Genomic DNA, 18,332 nt, shown 5'->3' with positions numbered 1-18,332 from the left:
TCCTTCCAGACTCCTTTTCATACCCAATTTTGCAAGATCCTACCAGTGTTGCTTTGGATGCCTGTTCTGTAAATAAGTTGATACTCGTTGATATCTTTTTACTGTTTTTAGACATGTGTAATGGGGCACCTAATACCGTATAGGCATTCTCTACCAGTCAACCAGAAGCGGTGTACTACAAAAAAACTTGATGACCCTATTAATGATAATAGGTGATGGTGGACAAAAGTGTAAAAACTTTTAACCTTTTTGCTGATAAATGAGCTGTACATTCACCACTTTTAAAGCAAAAAAAGATTTACACCTTTTTACCATCTCTGTGCGTGCATTTTTACGATCATCTTCACAAAAACAAACACTTGAATTAAAAATGACGGTATAAATTCATAATGTAACCCGATTTAAATTTGATAAACAATGATATAACAGAAGTGTTTCTCAATTAAGTGTCACATGTGCAAAATTAGGAAATCGTGTTCATATAAAACTTGTTTAGCTGTACGGCAGAAGTTTGGAGATAACATTTTCGGTCCGCCACAGCCCGGGGCCGCCGGCGCGACGTGTCGATGATTACATCCGTAATTCAATGTGGAACGGCGGTGTCATGGCCGCAGGCAATGCTACAAATCCCATTACCATCCCCCGGTGACAGATTACCGGAAAATTACAGTTTGAACCAATTACTAATGCTGGTCTGAAGTTTGTTATTATAGACGTGTATTTAATACGCATAAAATGTATATGAGACATGCCTTGTCTCATTCCTCAAGCGACAACCAAGGTTATAGTTGCGCGGCGAATGGAATAGGAGGTATGTAAACGAAACAACGGCTTCATCAAAGCGGATATTTTTCAAGAGAATCACACAGGCCTATCGCGTACTTCTTCAAGTGGAGATGGACACGGTACTGGTTCAGATGTTCACGGGGCACAGGAGATTATCAGAGTACCTTCATCGCCTCGAGGAAAATCTCCCTTGATCTGTGACCCGGAGGTGGATCCGACTCCGAAAAAACTCTGGAATGGTTTAGAAATCGAAACTAAGAGAAAGATGGAGATTGACAACATAGACTCTCTAATGAGCGATGATGAACATCGCCCCCGCTTTTCTCAGATGTTTCAGTGAGAAGATAATCAATGAGGCTATAAATAGAAGTAAATACGATCTGGTAGGAACTTAATATTTAATCCGAACATAAGTGAAATAAATATAATAATGTAACAGAGTATACCAATTATATATTAGAAAAAAAATGTAAAACTTTAAGTTTTGATAAATAAAGTGATATACTAAGCAGACTAAAGAAAGTGTATTAACGAAAAATTGTAATTGTGATACTGTGGTAATTGTGAAGAAGACAGTGACATAAGGTATGAATGGAGGATAAGAATGAAAAGAGTACGAAAGAAATAGTGACGAAAAGATAGAAAAACGTGATTCATGAAAAAGGAGAAATAAAGAAAGGAAGTCCCTCTCCCTCCCAAGATAGATGTGACAGAGATGTGAAAAAAATGTGCTCAAAATGTAAAATGTCATCATCATTATTTAATTATTCTCATATATCCATATTATTATCAACACGGGAACAATTATAGTAGTGACTTATTGAGATTTTGATTTTGATTGACATAATGAGAATCCAAAAGAGCTAATTTCATAGAAAATAGGATCAGATTAAACTCCCTCAAAGGCCTCCTTCAACTTGAAGCTATAAGAGTGCCCTACGCGCCCTTATCTAAAAAGCACCCATAACAAACTCAATCAGTTTTTCGGTGACTTATAATATCCTTTAAAAAGAGTTTAAAGTAATTTATTCCAAAGTTCTACTTTTCAACCGATGGACGCCCTCTGCAAGGCATAGGAGGACTCCGCCAAAGAAGGCCATGATGAACCTTGTATCACATAATCTTGTCTCCCTGTCACTTTACCATCAGGTACTACTCGATTTTTCGGTTGTCGTGTAAAAACCCTATTAAATAGAGGTTTTTTTGTCAATTAAAATAAATGAAAGAATATGTTTAAGGATTGTTCCATTTTTTTTTGTTTTTAATAAATACGTGTTGTCAATTATAAAGAAAGACACGTTGACTATGGAGTAAATCAAAAGCGTTCCTAATTTGCCAATAACGTCACCCATTTTGAGTTTTAAACTACAATCAATTCTTATACAAAATAGACTGATGGCTGCTGGATCGAATCAGCAATTAGATGACACCAAGAAGAATGAAAGTAGCCGATATGACCCTGCGGATTGGCATGTTGAAGTAACAGTGGGCATGTAACATAGCGCACAGAACAAGTAGAGTGGAGACTGCAGAACAGAAAGTGCAGTGTAAGACGTACCCCAAAAGGGGGAGAGAAGAACTTCAATAGTTCTATCAAAATATTTTCGTTAAACATAAACAAAATTGTTGTTATAAATCCGATATATATAGGAATATTAAAACGCAGTGAATACGCTAAACGGAGTTGGGTGAGATGGCTCGTTAAATTTACACGGAACGGTATATTGCAACTTAATATGATTTCCGCACGTTAGGACGCCGCTTCGCTCCGACGTATTTCAAATAGAGTTATTTCAGTATCCGCACGTACCCCTCCGAATCCGAGCTGGGGTGCAAAATATTATTTTCGTAATATTTTTCCAATTGAAAGCTTTCTGCGCGCCACCTTTTGAATGTTGTAACTATATGCAAACTTTTTCAAAGCTTTATTTCTTCACAACATCATTCGTACTGTAATAAACTTCTGGTAATATCATCAGTTAATTTTTCTGCTAACTGGTATTACTTACCAAGGAATTTAGATATTTTCAGGTAGTTAGATATTCATGCCAGTATAACCAGTCTGTCTATATTTCTAGTGTTAATCTTATATACATAACTATTTATATTATATTTTTTGATATTCTTATTCACACTTATCACAGATAGTATATCGATAATATATTGTTAGAATCTTTTCTACACAAAACTTTAAAACGAGAATTTAATATATATATATATATATATATAAATATTTAATATATATATATATATATATATGTATATGTATGTATGTATATTATATATAATGTATTATAATATAATACATTTCACGCACCTCAGATGATTTCAATTAACTATATTTTTTCTTTCTTTTTTCTTTTAATTTCATTCGGTTTTTCTTTTATCTTATATCAAATCATAGAAGGCTGTCTAAATAACCCACCTACACGATCACGGAAAATCTCTTATGACATATCGATTCTTTGAGAGACACTGAGAACCAATACCAAAACTAAATATAAACCACGATAAGAGAGTGCATAAAGTTTCGTCTCTATGCAATCCTAAACGAATTTAAAACTAGAAGTCTGTGTCTAGAAGTACGGAACTGAAAGGTATTGTCTCGCAAGGCGTTCATAAATTTCACACTGTGTCCCGGATAATGGGCAAAGCTTGCAAAACTAGTTTGCTCGCCGGAGTTATGAGACGGCGAAAACAGCTTCGTAGTTAGTTACGGAGATACTAACTCGTACTTGTTATTTAAGTGCAAGGATTTCAAGTTTTTATTTTTTATTCAATTAATCGAGACGGAATACAGCTCGACAGATTTATTTCGACTTTTGAAGATATATATACAACATCTTGAATTGAATATTTCGATCAGAATTAATTACATATTACAGAAAAAAATGAAAATGAAAATGTGCAAAAAACATCTAGTTAGTACATTGGTATGCGTACAAAAAAGAGTAAAAAAAAAGAACGAAAGCAAACGGGCATTGGTCAGTATATTGTCGAGTTGAAATGGCAATGGACTGACAACATGTTGCGCATGATAGATATCCTTTTATACCTTCAGGTTCTGGAGTATAGACCACAAACTGGCAAGCGCAACTTAGGTTATTAACTCTCCGGGTGGATAGACGTCTTGAGAAAACTGGTCCTAGAATGGAAATCTAGGAGCCCTATTTCCAGCAGTATAAGTCTCGTGGATTGAGATTAGGGGAATGATGGTGATGATGATGTTGACAACAAGAAAGAAAGATATTCCTCTCCTACTTTTGATCCGATGAACACCCAACGTAAGGCATAAGCCTCCCCCAAAGATCGTCACGATGGTTGGTCTTCGTTGTATCCAGACTTAACTATTTTGTCTACCGGTCTACCTAGTGGGGGCTTACCGACACTGCGTCTACCGGCTCGTGGTCGCCACTCAAGAACCTTTCGACACCATCGGCCATTGGTGGCACGAGCAATGTGCCCGGTGCATTGAAACTTCAGACAAGCAATTCTTTGATAACCTTGAGACTTCGTATGAAATTCAATGAATTTAAATAAATAAAGTAAAGAAAAATTGATATACTTATAATAATTAATTTAGCTCTTAACGATGTAGACTCTAAACATTTTTGACAACAAACGGTATTTACTACGGTATATATATATATATATATAAATATATATATGAAAAGTATAATAATGTCTCGTGTAATCTGGTACTCGTAATACTATATAATACTAATTACACCTTCATAAAAATTTACGATTTTCACTTTAACAAATTGTCATATATATAGCGTGCAATGAAAACTGTATTGTAACATTTGTAGATCCGAATTAACTTGCATAGTCACCAGTATTTTGTTTCTTTCGTAGTGTAACATTACATAAAGCAATCTTGTGTCGCCAGGGCAACGTAAAATTGTGCTGGATTCCAGCAGAATCTCAAATGGTGGTCAGTGGACCCTACATGGAAATTGAAAAGTGACTATTTGAAAAGTGTGGGAGTCGTATATACACTGATGTGATGTCTGAATGAATAATAGGTGTAAGATTTTGTGAGCGAGCGTAGCCGACGGGCGAACTTAGTGTGCCGAATTAGTGCAGCGGGCACATGCACGCACCGGACGCGGGCGCAGACCTTTTGTTACTTTTGTTTCTTTTGTTTCTTTTGCACCTTTGTTCTATTGCCCGCTTTCACTCGGTCGCGGAGCACATTGCGCCCCAGAGTCCTACGACGAATGCACGTCCTTTTTGCTCGCACTCAAGCGCTAATAAAAATTTGTTCGTGTGTTAAATAAATTGTTAAAGTGTTACAAACGTCTTTTAATAAGACACTAACTCTTTAAAAGTTTTAAGTATTTTACTAGAAATTCCTTACCTTTTTTTCTTCACAAGAATATTCGTTCTCGTGTTTCACCCTCGAAGATTAATTTCTATTTTTTGAAATACATTAAACGTAAATTTAAAAATGGTAATGAAAACGTCTTGAATAATCAGAAGTAAGCCTTATTTAGAAGCCTTATAAGATATCTTAATTAGCCATTCGAAGCCGACATAATTAATAGGAACAAAATTATAATTGACTCGCAAAAATATCTCGAGTTTTAACCTACTTACCTGCGAACGACATGATAAATAAATTTCGCTACCAAATTAAAAGTTTTAATTGAATAACATTATATAGTAGCAACTTATAGCGGAAAATTATAATTATGAACAGTAGGCAAAGTTTGTTTCACTCTTTTATTCATATTATTCTACCCTAGGGGCTAGCAAAATTTTTTTGCATTACTTTTTTGTAAGTGATTTTTAATTATCGCAATATTGTTTGAATTACTCTTATATATATATATATATATATATATATATATATATATATATATACAATTTTTTTTTGAAAAGAATAATGATGTTCTGATACTCCTAATATACTATATATACTCCTAATAAAATGATTACACTGCATAAAAATGTAATATTTTTGCTTCAACATATTGTCATATATATAGCATGTAATGAAAAGAACTATGTATATAGGAAACAATGTTTTTTTAATCTGTATAATTTTTTAATTTCAATTATGATACTGTACAATCATATTGTGCATTGCCGGTAAAAACTTTGATTTGAACGTAGCTGAATTGTTTATGAAGGTAGTAACATTAAAATTATACAACATAAAAAATTAACATATTAAGTAAACAGAATAAAAAACAATTTTTATATATAAAGAGGACTGCAATAAAATATCGTAAATAATTTAGTAAACATTTTTTCGCATGTCGTACAAATCTACCTCTATCATTATCCTTCCACAATGAATATACATGAAAAAAACAATAATAAGGTGTATGTATAGTTCAAATGCTGTTTAGTAAATGGTACACCCTATTCAGCAGCGTTAGCCCAGCGATGAAAGAGTGAGACTTGCGATTATAAGTCGCGAGTTCAATTCACGGGATACAATAATAAATAATACATTTGTGCATTAATTATACAGGATTTCCGTTGCTAATAAGTTTCCAGAGGATAGAGAGCAGCGTACATTGCTTGCTAAGCGTGGAGTTTTTGGTATATCTCCTCATAGATATTGGAGGAGCCTTATGCCTTGCAGTTGCCGTCATTAGCTAACATGACGACGACACCCTATACAAAAATCAATTGTTTTAGGCGTATTAAATAACCTACGATTATAAAATAGGAAAAAGCGTCAAAACGAATTGTTATAGAATATATATCTCTTCAGAATTTAAACCATCGCTCACTTTCAAATAAAAAGCTTTGAAGTTTTTTATTGACAAATGAGATTTACATTCACCTATTTAAAACTTTTACATCTATAATCTATGAACCTGTTTAATAAAATTATAGACGATTTTCGGCTTAACAATTTTGTATGACGTAAAACCTCTTTGTACGGAATTTTTGAAGATCAATTCGAGGATTACACACGTAATAATTTTCCGGTCAGTAACGTTTATGACATCGCTGTTTTTTTTTTTTTATAATTGTCGTTTATTTCCTTTTATTATCGTTTATTTTCTTATAAGTCTTTGTATAGCCAAAAGTTATTAAGCTGCCGCATTCCAATGTAAAAAAAATAAGAATTACGTTATTGAAAATTTATAATTATTAAAGATTTGACAATAATTGAATATAACAGTATCGTAAAAAATTTAATGTATATACGATCATAAAAAATATCCAATAAATTATGATTTAAAATCAAAGTAAACAATTCATAACAATAAGAATAAAATATTAAAAAATTTGAATTTAATCAATTTTAAATTATAACGAATTTTTTCGAAAATGTAAATTAAAACCTGCCGTTTATTTCAGTTAGATAAAAATAATTGTAATGAGACTTTTTTGTGAATAAACCATATATATATATACACGGTAAAGATATATCACAGATTATAAATGAAATCATTACAATAAAATAAAAAATATTATTAAAAAGAGATTCCGGTACCGGGAATCGAACCCGAGCCTCCTGGGTGAGAGCCAGGTATCCTAGCCACTAGACCATACCGGATTGTGCAAGACAAAGTAAATTCTACAAATACATACTTAAAAGTTTATTAACAATTATTTTAATTCTTATTATTGTAAATAATTCCTAAATTTTATTAAATAATAATATAATGACTTCTATGGATGTGTGTACCAAATTTCGGATCAATCTGATAACGGAAAGGTGCTTAAATTTCAATTTCTAAATTTGACCCAAATAAACAAATTCCGTACGGGTCGAACTAAATAAAACAGTTTAAAAATGACTAAAAAAAAATAACGTAAATATAATATAATAAGAAAAAGCAGATTCTAAAGTCGGATAACTATGAATTAAACTTAGTTATTTTTGCTGTCCCTGCAGACATCAAACGTTATCGATATGTCGCTTTTTAATAGAGAATATTACAAAGTAATTATATTATAAGTGTTCTATTAGCTGGGGGTGGTTGGGATATCAGTTGTCCCGCAGTTGGAGGATTCAGATAAGATTCCGAGCTCCTACTAGAAAAAAAGATCAGTGAGGGTAGTATCGCCTCACTTATTAATAACGATAAAGATAGGCCTGTGTTTCTCAAATACTGCAGTGTCATAGTTGAGAACGTAATCAAAAGAAACAGTGCTAAACCTACAACAGGTCGGGTAAGCATGTAAGAACAGGAGAAAATGAAAAATAATACAATAATTGTAAACAAAATATGATGATAATAATAAAACATATATATATAAATTTATATAAAGTGAAAAAATGTGACAACGATTATAAAATAACGAAATACACAGCATATTAAAAATATAAAGCCCTGTTCAAAACCAGATAGGGACATCCCTATCTGGTTTTGAACAGGGCTTACGAGAGGTAAAAGAAACCTTTTTTTCTGATACGAACTCCTTTAAAGCTTGTTCACCTTAATCACACTGTATTGATAACTCTAGATGAAGATAAACATGGATTTAGTTCAGTCGTGGTACTGGACATATAAAACTTACGATAATTATAAAAAGCTTACGAAATCACAGTGTTTCTGTCTTTACCTGTTTCCATAACAAAATACTTACTATTATATTTTAACACTTATGAAATCAAATGAGCGTATAATAAGCACACAGGAACTTTTGCTGAACAAGTGTTGATTAAGTGCCAAGTAATGTTTAACGGAGTCAAGTTGGAACACTTCACTATTGAATACTTGAATGTCAAAAATTCATTTTGGTACAGTTATAATATACATTTAATTATTTAATGGAATAAAGCGCTACCTTGTGGAAGTCCATCCTAAGTAAGAAATGGACCAATATTTAGCCACTTCCGCACATGCAGTGGTAGTCACTGAATTTTTGAGAGTGACTGTGTTTGGCACTAAACGGTGTAAGATAACTCCTGAAGATGCCCCGTGGAGGGGTGAAACACGTGTTGAGTGATTTCACGGTGGCAGTTGTGTAATTCGCATTGTTTGCCGCATGCGCATTTATCAGCGGGCTGGCGGGCGGTGCACTTTGCTGCACAACTAGCACTGCATGTGCGGAAGTGGCTAAATATTGGTCCTTTTCTTACATACATTTAATTTACATATATATCTACAATTATTTAAGTTTCAAGCCGACTAAAAGCCTTTCTATAAGGCCCACCGCAAATGATCACCTCTCGAATCCATAAGTCATCACTGTAATCACACTATTCAAAGATCTTCTTCTCTCTTTGTGATATTTTTGAAGAGAAGATGTTTCGGAGCGTTAGCTAATTATTGTTGAGTTTTTAGAGATTTTTTTATAGGAATAGAGATCTTTAGGAGATAGGTTCTCTATCTAAAGTGAAAAGTTAACAGTGTTAACTGCTGTGTGAAGTAAATTCCATGACTGTTACACATGGAAAGCTATTACGAATTATTTTATTTTAAAAATAGCTATTAATACACTTGCGAGAATGAAGGGTTTCTAAAGTCACGTATGGTATGAATAGCTCGTTAAGACGACGTTTGATTTTTTGTTTTTTGTCGCGGTTTCATGTTGAACTTTAAGTATTAGTATTCGAAGTTACTCTGTTTGTTTATATTGTTTCATCTGTTAAGACCCGCAGGTAGACAATTGTGCAAGTGTGTGTTGTTTTAGTAGCTTCATATTTGATTTATTCATCCAATTTCTTCTGTAATTTCTCGTCTTTGCATATTTTAGTCTACCGCGTACTTAATATTCTTTGTTGACTTCTCTTAGTTAAAATAGAATAACTAAGGTAACTAACTAACCTGGTAGTATGGCCATAATATGCAAGTTATTTCTACTCAAACAGCCTCTAGTGAAAAAGCATTTTTTTCCTTAAGAAATGATTAAAAAATCCCGAAGTATTAGGGGGACCGGAAAGTAATGTCGCTTTCTTAAGTTAAACTCACATGACTACATTTTTAAACAAGTATTTATTTCTAATCATCAGTATATTCACCTTCGTTATGATCAACCTTTGCTATATAGTATACAAATTTTCAACGCCGGAGCGGTAAAAATCAATCGTTTTTTTGTAAAATATAATACATTAATTATTATACATATTTGTTTACACACCGATACTTAATTTTCTTACACTCAAGCGAAATAAACAAATAAAACATGAACATTCTGAAAAATTTAACATGTTCCAATCTTCGTTTCAAGGTAGGTAATGAACTGTTATAAACATGAAACATCAATAAAAAGGACTTTAGAAATGTATTTACTCATATCAAATATGTTCTCTCTGTGCTCCCTCTAAATATTATGTTGAAAAAAACCTTTGGTAAACGGTGATTAAGTTAAATTATATACAGGATGATTTGTTATAGGTGTAAAAGCTATAAAGCGATGAATTTATGGCTCATTTTTGTACAATATTTATATTTTGGTTAATTCCTGTATTTACAACATGCTTAATGGCAGACTTACAAAAAAAATATTTACCTAAGAATGATATCTTTGAATAATATACAGGATGATTTGTTATAGGTGTGAAAGCTACAAAGGGGTGAATATAGGTCTTATTGGTGGACAACTATTTTTTTATTTATAATTCCTGTATTTGCAACTTATGTAATGACAAACTTATATTTAGGCATTACGGAACAATTAACAATTAATCTAAATTACACTATATACAAAAATGATTTTTTAAAATAATAACTAATTCAGTAAATATCCGAGTTTGTATTTACATAATTTAGCCGTGAGAGAGTACAGAACAAAAACCGTCACATCATGACAGCAGACAGACGCCCCACTGCAAGGTATAGACCTCCGCCTAAAGGTCGCCAATGACCAATTTTGTACTGCCCGCATCGAGCGACTTAATGTGATCTTGACCATATCTTCAGGCTACTTAGTGTAGCGCCTACCCACGCCTTGTTTACCGGCTGATGGTTGCCATTCGAGAACCTTTCTGTCCCAACCGACAGTTGCACTATATTCCGCCCAGTGTCATTTTAGGGCGATTTAGCGGCGAAACTCCGAGCATGTCTTTCCTAATTACATTTTTATATCACACAACAATTATTTAAATACGTAATCATAATGTATTAATTTAAGTAAGTACTAATAAATCTAAAAGCTTCCACTACTAAAACAATACTTATTTCAATTTCTTTAAAACACAATCTCGGGCTCATTTCAGAAATTCCCAAACACGCAAAAATATATATAGAAAGAAAGAATTTCAAAAAAGGAAATATCAAATTTATATTGGGCCGTCGCGAAACGAAACAGGGTTCAATCCATTTATTGTGCAAATAAATCTCAAGATGTGCTGAGACTATTGAATTCAATATTTTCTTATCGGATTCCTGCTTGCTCTTTTGAGTTCGGGAAATAGTAAAGAACTTTCCCGCTTCCGAACGTATTTTTTTCTCTTTATTTGCGAATAAAATAAAATAAAATATTTTGGTATATTAATGTTCATAAACATAGGTAGGTAATTAACTGCAGTAGTTAAAATAACTACTAGTATTTTTGTCATTGACACGGCTACTCCTGTATATTCTTAAAATACGCACAGAAAAAGTAATAAAAAGAAAAGGTAAAAAGAGAAATTGAAGAAAACTAGAAAAAAATAATGAAGCTAATAAAGCCTTTGAGTCAAAATGTAAACGAGTACTTAGCGAGGGTCCAAATCGAAGTTTCCTCTCGGAGACCCTAGAGCTTGGCCACCAGCTACGCTTTGACAAGAGCTTGAAGATATACATCAAATAATAAAAATATAATGTAAAAAAAACTAAAAATTCAACAGAAAACTAATCAATTCTTGAATTTAAAATTCGAAACATATAGGCCATTCGCCAATCAGATTATCTGTACAGTGAGAATATTACAACAATAATATAATATATTACCATATTTTAATAGATTTTTTTACTTTGTTTAAACCATAAACGTTACCAAATTTCGAAAGAAGTTACGACGACTAAATATACAATATAAAGTTTTAAAGACGATATCGAAAAACAAAAAGTTAAAAATTGAATTCATAATAACTTTTATACTTATGAACTTTATTACTTCCTGGATTTCAACAAAGCACCGCATTGACAGGTGCTGACGTGAAACTTTTCAAATTATTTTACGATATCTTTTATTAATAAATTTTCAAAATTACGTGTTCACTTCACAATCTTTTTGCGGAAGAATGAATGTTAAAATTAATAGAAACGAGTAACCCTTATAGAAGCGGAGCGGTAACTTTAAACTCGTCTGTTCATCGACGCGGCAAAACTGGATCACAGGATTACGACAAACACCTTCACCCCAGGAGTAATGTTCCACATAACAATTTAAGATTTAATATAGAGTCATTTATTGTAGATTTAAAAGCCTTAATGAAGCTCATTTTCTGTAGAATTTATATATACTCGATCAATAATCAATGGTTAGGTAATAAATAACGTGATGATTTTGTAACAAATAAATCGATCTAAAAATTTTATTTATTCTTCTTTCCAGCTGAAGGACGCCAACTTCAAGGCATAGGCCTCCATTGAGTCACTACGATGACCGATCCTTCGCTGCCCGTATCCAGAGAATTCGCGAAATTAATGATAGTTTAATATATATCAGAACTTATTTGAAATAAGTATCAAGTATTATAGTTAAAATTAAACTGATTTTATATTAAAATAAAGTACAACAATTATAATAGGTCGTTTCAGCCCATAGACGCCCACTACTAGTCGTAGGCTTCTCTCAAAGATATTTATGGGATAAGATACCATAATCGACGTGCTTGGAAGGCGAGTTGACGATAGGAATGTGATAATATGATATTCAGAACGACGCTACTGTCCATCATCTGAAAACTTGTTTGTAAGCAGTGGTAATCCTATATAATTAATACACGGTGTTAATTACGTAAGATTGTATTCCCGGAATAGAACCTGCGATCTAAAATCGCAAATCTCAGTCCTTTATTCCTGGGCAACCGCTGCTCAATATATAAAATCGTAATTAATAAGGACGTTAACATTCAGGGTAGTGCACAAAGTGCCTACCTGTAAATTAAAATCATTATTATTATTAATTTGAACATTCCTGGGGTAGTCTAAGTTAGTAAAGTGCATCCTTATAATCGTAAGGCAGAGCGTTACGTTTAGCGTGAATTCATAGTTATATTCTGTCCGCACAGCTTCATTTTTGGTTGAGTTGGTGGATAGGCACCAGTCCATACACGTGATCGTTGATTTGTCTTTGTAAAAAATCAATGTAACATATTTCAGACTGAACTTTTTATATGAATTGATTGGTAATGGGTCTAAAAGCCTTTTACAAATAAGCTGCAAGTCCATTTCTAATAAGTTTTTAAACTACTTTTAACACTTATAAACTATCTAATTTGATTATCTTTGCTTTCCTGCACAAACATTTCCATTTTCTAGGAGCTCTATATAAAGGAACGTTATATTTAACTTACCTTATGTCACTTTACAGATGAAGATATCATAATTTTGAACATGGAACGTCCACAACTTATAGATTTTTAATCAGACCGGTTGAAAGCGGCCTGCATCAGCGTCATATTAAAATCATTCTTTTTTAAATTCAAAAAAGTCCACAGTTAAAATATAAAGCAATATAAAGCAAGTTTTATTTAATTAAAGCAATATCACTACGCAATTTATTTCAATTGTATTTTAATGCTTAACATAATTGTATAGAAAATTACGATATTCGCTTTCATTTAGTATTATCTTCCATTATCCCGAGATAAATGTGTATCTCTTTAATCCGTAAAGCCTGAAGTTAACGGAGCTATCTTAATGTAGAATAATTATATCTTTTAATAATGTATTTACCTTACAAACATTACAATTAAAAAAATTATTTTATATCTAAATCATTTGATGTTTTAACAGTACGTCGGAAAATGAAAAATGCTTTAGAAATAAAATTTAAATATATTAATTAGGATGAATAATTAATACTTCGATTTTGAAGCAACCTTTTTATATATTTCTTTTAATATGAACAAATAGTACGACATACTCTCGTGCAAATATATCTAGTGAAGCCAATTGGAAAATTTCTTCGAAATCTGTAACGAAAATATCATGCATGCAATATTGCTTTAATTAACAATGAAATTTTGTGAAAAAGAAGAATTAAAAAAGTTTTCAAATTTTTATTTTCATTTAAAAATGTATTGCTAAGAAAAATATATGAAAAAAGCATTCCGGTACCGGGAATCGAACCCGAGCCTCCTGGGTGAGAGCCAGGTATCCTAGCCACTAGACCATACCGGATTGTACCTAAGAGTTTCAAATTATCGATTAATTCTAAAACGCCTTAATATTTTAATATAATTTATGGGGATTTATTAAAAATATCACTTACATTATAATAGGACTAGGACTAGGACTAGAACAAATATCGGTAAATGTGCACCCTTATACAGAATGTGTGACCTCCACAATTCATATGTTAGTGATATTGATATATTCTCGGGCTCTCTCATATCTTTTAAAAAACAATTTCGTTTCAAATTACTGAGTACATACAAGGCAATTTAAACCATAATATAAATATAATATAAATATATAAACAAACATAATATAGATGTATAAACCGTAGTCTTTGATCCCTGTCTAGTAATGTTTTTATTTTTATTTGTTTTTTCATTGTTTGACTATAAATCATTGTGTTCTCAGTGAGATAGTTATAAGGTAACAACTGTAATTAATTTTAGATTTTTAAGCTTCTAAATTTGTACTTTCTTACTGCCTTTTGTTACTGTCTATCTCCTATAAAGTAAATAAATAGATTAGCCGCAACAAACAGACAGACAAAAATTAAAATAGTAATTTCGGTTAAATGATTATTTTAATATTACAAATTTATTTATTTGTATAGATTAAGCATGCGTGCACTACGGCTATCATTTTGGTCGTTTATCTTTATTATTATTAACAATAGTGTATAAAAATTTGTTTTATTTTATTAAATTTGTTCAATTAAAGTTCTTTGTTTACATTACAATAAGATTATAATAATTTGACTGTTTACCTATTAATATTTTAAATTTATTTCTTCATCTAATAGGTTCCGTACAAATATAAGAATAAAAAAAATCCGAATTGTTTTAACTGTTTTGAAAATAAGCGCTTATCAAAATATTTAATAAATGATTTTATTTCTAGATGCATTTAAGTATTCACATTTAGTTAAATGTTTTATGATAACGGATTATAAAGACTTCCATCGCTAAAAATAATATGAGATTTTATATATTAAATGTAGAAAAAATAGTGCACTGAAAAGTTATATTATTACAAATATACACGAACATTGGTAGTCCAGTGGTAGAGGACTGAGACTTGTGATCTTAGTTGACGGGTTCGATCACCGCGAAACACAATTTGTGCATTAATTATATAGTTAAAACAAGTTTCCAGATGATGGACAGCATCGTCCCCTGTATACCATAATAATACACTACACTGCGATCATCAACAGCCTGCTGAGTATGGTAATTATATTTACCCCCATAGATATCTTTGAGAGAGGTCTTCTATATGTTGCAGTGGGCTTTTATTGGCTGAGATCAATACGACAAGACGAATATTTAAAAATTATATATATCTTAAATGTCTACGTACCGGTGATACAAATTATCTTATAACCTGAAGTTAAGTCCAAAGAGGCCACTTTTTTATATGCTGACACCGTAATAAGATATATGTTTTTTCATAAATATAAAAATTTCTATAATTTTATCAAATTTTGTTTTTATTTAGTATTAAATACGAACGCGATCTAATTTATACTGAATAAAGTTTAATTTTCAATCGCTTTTTCTTTATTTAATCTAACACTTCATTAGGCAGAGAACTCGAGTGGCTCGATAAATAAATAAACAATACTCCGCTGAGAGACTTTAGAAGTGAGTCAATGAACTGTAAATTTAAAAAAGCAAGTACGCGGGAATGAAAGACGTTGAGGTATCGATCTTATGTACCTCAATTTCACATTTTATTTTAGATTCTGAATTATTTTTACTTGTTTTAGTTGTAAGGCTGCAATCTTGATGTATATAAATAATTATATTAAGAACTTTAAGGAAAATAATGTATATATGGTATAATTTAATAAAGTATAATGTACATTTAGTAACTGTATGTGTAGGAAAAATAAACGGTTTTACATTACACTCAGGTGCAATGTTATTAAATATGGACGTGATATAATGTTCTATTACATCGTAATATATTTTGAAGGATAATAATGCTAAGTAATGAATTGCTTTAATTACTTAAATATGATAGTAAAAGTGATTATAAAAATACTTATCCAATTTGATCTGTTTAACGAATCTATTTTTTTGTATACACTTTGCAAAGATGCTTCTACCGACAACATCATAGCGTGTGGAAGGTGACACGACTTCGATAATGAGGACATTTTTCCCGGGCGTCAGGCCGAAACGTGCTTTGCAAAATCGTGCTGGACAGAGTTTTAGCCCAAATGCTCACGGGGTATAGGAGATTCTTGGAGTATCTCCACAGGTTTAAGCTCAAAGAGAGTCCCTCGTGTATCTGTGACTAAGTGGTGGACTAAACCTCGGTGTACGTCATCGTTCGCTGTACCGTATTTGGTACACAGAGAAAGAGTGTGAGATGCAGCTAGTAAGGAGGAAAGAGAGCGCCAGCATTACATACCTGATGGATGCAAAATAGGAATAAGTAATGCAACAAAAATAAAAGGTATTAGTGTAACAATTTTGGTGAAGGGTGGAAAGCTGTACAAGGAAAGCTTGTGAAGGAAATGTGATGGGTGAAAGAGAAGAAAACTCAACAAAAATTTCAAAAGCCTTAATTTAATAAAACTGTCAAAGTACCTACATCCCGCCACATATATAAATATATGGACCCGAACACAGTGAATCCGTGCAATTCTGTAAATCTATGTTCCAAGCATCATAACAAAGAGCCATGTCGTTTTATGTTTCATGTTAGGTAAGTAATGTTTTTTTCATTGTTTTTAAAATTTTACATAAAAATAAGATTAAAATTGTGATTTGCCTCATAGTTCCTTGACGGTTACTACAAACTATCGTAACGACGGAGGATTTATAATATGAGTTTTAAATGACGTTGGAATTTTTGCCAACCAGCGGAAAATTGGTTTCGCCAAGCGCTGGACCACTGCCAGTACGTTATCAAAGAACCGAACTCCAACTAACTTCAGACAGTCTCTGTTAGATTGATTTTGAAATTAAAAAAAAACGTTGTTTTGAAAATCAGATAGTTTATAAAGATGACAAGTAAAATACTGAAGATATATGTGTAGTTTTAGTACTAAATATTTAAGAGTTTAAAAAAATATCCTTGTGAACACATGTTATTAGTGTCCTTCGGAATAACAAATTATATAATTACGGTACGAATGTACGTAACTGTTTGAAACTACATAATTTTTTATTAGTATTATAATCAATCCTAATTTAAAATATTGCGTTAATAGTAAGGTTGCGTAAATGACTTATATTTCTCATAACATATCAATTAGATAATTATATGTCACAATATTGTAATACATAAATATACAAATACGTAACTAGATAAATACGAGATTGTACACGTAAAGCTTTGGTCGATGATTGAAATTCACAGACCCTTCCGCTCTGTGAACTCAGTTCAGATGAAGCTGTAAAAGCCTTCGGACTAACAGCACGTACTTCTACATAGAATAATCAATAAGACTTGATGATTTTAAACTAGCTCTGGAATAAGTTTTAGTAAGAAATTAAAATACAAATCTGCCTTTCTTTAGGTAAATAATTACTAGCATGTATTTATAAATAATCCAAAAGAAAACAAATTTAAATATAGAAACAAAACAACGTATACGTAATTAAATAAGTACTTTCTCCCATATATATTTTCGAGATAACAATTTAGTAGGAAATGGAAACATCTTCGACTACGTTCGAGAAAAAGAAAATGGGTCTAGATAAAAATAAGGGAAGCATGTTGAGTTTACGAGGGGTCAGAGCAAGTTTATGGTGACCGGAATAAGCCGATACAAGCCCGAGCTCTTTCATTCTGTCTGTACACGTGAGAAAATTGCCAATATTCTTCCCAATAACCAGACCTTCGTATCTCAAGTATCTCTTTGGTTTACTATAAAATATTTAAATGTGCCTTTCCAATCTTACACTATGAAATATATAGATATTAAATATATTTATTTCTTTTTGTTTATTTGCTCCCAAGATGTGGATAACGTACGGTACGTTTTTGTAATTACTATTGCAAAAATGTTTCATTTATCAATATAGGTTATAATTTTTTTTACGTATCTGCGCTATTTTCTTTTATTTATTTTCCGAGAAACGATCTACAAAGTATTAAAAATCTTTTAAGATAAATGTAATAGATGAAGTCGTTTATAAATCTATAGTTAGTTTCTTGTATTATCGGTTTTTTTTTAATTAATTTATATAAAAAACTATTTCACATTCTCTTTAAAATAATATGAACAAAGAATAGCTCGTAGAACTCTTTTTTATTAAACATAATCAAATATCTCAATAACAA

The 18,332-nt window shown here is 31.7% G+C and overlaps 2 non-coding genes across 2 annotated transcripts; both read right to left on the bottom strand.

The window, feature by feature from the left end:
• Positions 1-7,240: 7,240 nt before the first annotated feature.
• On the bottom strand, positions 7,241-7,312 carry TRNAE-CUC (transfer RNA glutamic acid (anticodon CUC)). Its single transcript has one exon. It is a non-coding gene; the product is annotated as a tRNA-Glu (tRNA).
• Positions 7,313-13,967: 6,655 nt separating this feature from the next.
• TRNAE-CUC (transfer RNA glutamic acid (anticodon CUC)) lies at positions 13,968-14,039 on the bottom strand. Its single transcript has one exon. It is a non-coding gene; the product is annotated as a tRNA-Glu (tRNA).
• Positions 14,040-18,332: the final 4,293 nt, after the last annotated feature.

Source organism: Battus philenor, unplaced genomic scaffold (assembly GCF_028537555.1).
Source record: "Battus philenor isolate CCGP_79_NKW_IND1 unplaced genomic scaffold, ilBatPhil1.0.hap1 SCAF_14, whole genome shotgun sequence".
Lineage (NCBI taxonomy): Eukaryota > Metazoa > Arthropoda > Insecta > Lepidoptera > Papilionidae > Battus > Battus philenor.
This window is presented reverse-complemented; position numbering and strand designations above follow the sequence as displayed.